Source organism: Myotis brandtii, unplaced genomic scaffold, assembly GCF_000412655.1.
Source record: "Myotis brandtii unplaced genomic scaffold, ASM41265v1 scaffold215, whole genome shotgun sequence".
In the NCBI taxonomy this organism is placed as follows: domain Eukaryota; kingdom Metazoa; phylum Chordata; class Mammalia; order Chiroptera; family Vespertilionidae; genus Myotis; species Myotis brandtii.
Genome location: NW_005358043.1, coordinates 3,578,858 through 3,582,315, shown reverse-complemented (window position 1 = coordinate 3,582,315; position 3,458 = coordinate 3,578,858). Strand labels below are relative to the sequence as shown.

Sequence of the window (3,458 nt, the reverse complement as noted above, 5' to 3'; positions counted from 1 at the left end):
GCCGCCGCGCGCGGCCCCACGTTTTAGTTCCTTTCTCCCCCCCGCGCCCCTCTGCACCCTCGCGACGCACATGGCCCCCGAGAAGAACACTTGTATTTGCAGCCTCTGCGGCTCCCGCGGCCGCGGCGCCCTTTGTTGGGAGGTAGATTTGGATGAGACGGGGACGGGCTCCTGAAATCGGGAGCTGCTTGGGTCAAGTGGCTCCCCTCCTCTCCCGAAGAAAGGGCTCTGGGGGGGTGTGAACCGCCAGAGAACGCCCCCATTTTATAGGGACGGGTTCCGTGGGGGGCAGCGGTCCCGCCAAGGTGAGTGTTAGCCTGGGGGGAGCCCAAATAAAAATGTTATTAACTTAAGTTGGAGGGACACTTGTGTGAAATTGGATGGCTTGTAAGATGGCGGTTCCCAGTTGTTTGCAAGGTTTCCTGCGTTTGTGTTTAAAATGGTAAAGTTTTCAAGGTGTTGTTTGTTATTAGTCCTGAGTGAGTTATCTAAACATCACTTGGGACGTGCTCACTGGGAAGTGGCCATTTCAAATTTGGAGCTTTTTTTTGGAAGGATGATGGTGACTGGACGTTCGTCTTGCAGGAGGTTCCCTTTCTTTCAGCTTTTTCCTCTCTTTTACCCTCTCGGAGACGACAGTTTTCCTCTCACCCTCTACAATGGGATGCACTTAGAACCGTGACTTAAGTCCACAATGTTTTAAAGATTTTGCTAAATGTCAGCATGGGTCATATGGTAAAGAGATGCTTTGGAAAAGAGGCACCAAAAAGTGATTGAATATAATTACGCAGTCTTTTGGGTTTGGCAGCGATATTGTCTGATCTTTTATTCCCAGAGATTTACAGTTAATAATTGGAAATAAACAAGTAGAGAGACTTTGATCATTTCCAATTGCAATAAAAGGATTTAGTGGGCTTAGTTGTCACGGTTCAATATTTGAAAGAGAAGGCTGCATTAACCCCTTCCCTTAAACTAGGCAAAATTCTGGGCATATTTTTCCAAATACAAGTGTAGGTTGGTGGGACCTGGAATGTTATGAGTAGTTCAATTTATATCTTTAACCTTCAAATTCTGGAAACACATTATAAGCTATATTAAACACTTGAAACTTACTGATGCAAATTGTTGACAGTATATATATACTAATTTATGAGACCACGTTAACATTTGAATTAAGTGGTCTAATCAGAATCTCTCAGAGGTTGATTTTATGAGCAAATTTATAAATTTTTAATACTTGAGTGCATTCCCATACTTCTACCCCAGAGTGCAAGTGTTTGAAATAACTTACCTGTGTAAGTTATACATCTAGTAACAATGTCTTTAAGGTCATGGATAAGTCATGGTGTGTGCACTTGTGTATACACATACACACACTTTTGTAAGAAAATTGAGCGTTTCATTGTACTTGATGTTCTACCAAGTCCTAGGATGAGCATGAAGCAGAATTCTCCCTAGGAGCCAAGCTAACCCCTACTTCACCCATACTTGCATTGGGCTGTGAGCCTCTACTGGGGTTTTGAAATTCATTTGCATTTCTTAGATTGCAATAGTCAAGCCAATTGTTAACATAATAGGAACTTGCTTCTGTTTTCCTTCATCTTGACATTACTGGTATTAGGCCTCCAATCAAATTGACAGCCCCAACTAAGTATGCCATAATGGCAAGTTTTAACTATTGACTATTTTTACCATTGTATGTCTGATGCATTTTTGCTTGCTTAGTTGGCAGTTTCTATGTTGGAACCTAGAAGGTTTTCACTTCTAAGGTGCAAGTGTTTCTTAAACCTTATGAGCATGTCAAATGTTTCCAGTCTTCATTAAGCTGCCAGTACTTTCAAATGGTGTAAAAAGATCAAGACCTGATTTTTATATAGTAACAAAGTGATACTTATTAGCATCATAAATGATAATAGGGTTGTGGCCAAATTCTTCTGAACTTTAGAGGAGTTGTGTGAATTAAGACTTTAAGATGAATTTGAAAGGGTTTTGGTCAAGTATATGTGACTTAAATACTTAAAGCCAATCAGTAGATAACCCTCCACTGAGGTTTGACTGTCATGGTGTGTTAATATTTGTGTTTGGTGTTGGTTTTCTATAAAGTAGAGAAGTAAAGGCAGCTCTTTATTGAAGCCCCTAACTTAATCTTCATGACCGTGGCATTCGTGTGGTGTGCTTTCACCGGCTAGGGCAGGTCCTGTGGTGTCACAGAGAGAGTTTTCTTAACCAAGAATACTTGTTTTTAATCACCAAGTGCAATGGATTTAAATATTGCTACTCTTTAGGGATACTGCTCCACTCACAACTCCTCTGCAGCCCCTCTTAGACTTTATCAATAATATGTTGACAATATTCTTCTAAACAAGTAACCCAAAGATAACTGAGGAGTCACACATGAAGCTTTCTGGTTGAAGTCGCTGGTTGCCCCTGTAGGCACTTTCATAAAAGAGGTTTTGTTTTTACCAATTTTTAGTACTCTAAAGCTTTTAGTTTCAGCCATTGATGTATGTTCATTGGTATTTCCCTCCTCTACATAAAAATTTCCTAAAAATTACAACCTTAGATACATCTTCAAGTTTCACAAGCTCCCAGATTTCTATTCAAGGCAACTTCGAGAATGTCCTTCAAGACAGGTCTAGAAACTTAGTCTTATTTCAGGTTCTGAAATGAGTGAAGTGGGAATAAGAAATGTATTTTTCAAGAATACTACACAAAATAATTGACTTTCTTGATTGTACACTGGTGTATCATTGATGATAGTTCCCTACTGTGACTTTTTATAACATGTAATATCTGTTGGGAATATCATTTCATCGTGTGGGGGTCTCTGTGGAGGTTAGGCTGAGAAAATGGCATTTGTTTTCCTCGTCCATGGTTGCTCTGGGTTGACAAGGTGTTGATTTAGCATTGGGAATGGGCTGTGGTCACATGGTTCTTTACATATTGTCACTATTGTGGCGATTAAAGAAGTTTTTCTTGTCTCCAGCATAGCTCAAATAAAACACAGGGCTTTTCCCCTTCTCCTCTTCTTGTAAAGTAGATTTCAGTTTTTAGCCTTTTCAAAACTTTGTATCGCTCATCTAATCTACAGCAGAACTTCATATTAAAGAAGAAAGCTTTAAAGAAGTTCAGTTCAATAAACATATCTGCAATTTGAGCTCTGACGGTTTCGGGCTAAGTGCACAGTTGGCAATTCTCAAAAGATCCCTTCGTGAAATTTTTGATCTAGTGATTGCAAAGAGGAGAGACCGAAAGAGTCAAGATCTAAAAGAAGCTCTTCGCACAGAATCGAGGTGGAATGAGGCCCCCAAGAGTGTCCGAAATGGCCGGGAGTGCGGTTTGCATTTCCCTTTACCACTCGCCCACTCCGGGTCCCCCAAACTGCCCCGCTGGGTCGTGGCGGGCAGGGATCTTGTTCCCCAGAGCCGTGGGCCTCGTGGGGCTGCCCCACCCCCGGG

At 41.4% G+C, this 3,458-nt stretch overlaps 1 protein-coding gene across 4 annotated transcripts in view; it reads left to right on the top strand.

Moving 5' to 3' along the window:
* The first annotated feature begins 121 nt into the window (after positions 1-121).
* BMI1 (BMI1 proto-oncogene, polycomb ring finger) overlaps positions 122-3,458 on the top strand; it is a 9,172-nt gene continuing 5,835 nt past the window's right edge. The window contains exon 1 of one of the 4 annotated variants that reach the window (XM_005865879.2): positions 122-142. The gene's annotated coding sequence lies outside the window, so the exon portion shown is untranslated. The other 3 variants (XM_005865878.2, XM_005865880.2, XM_014539365.1) reach the window with 3 other exon arrangements.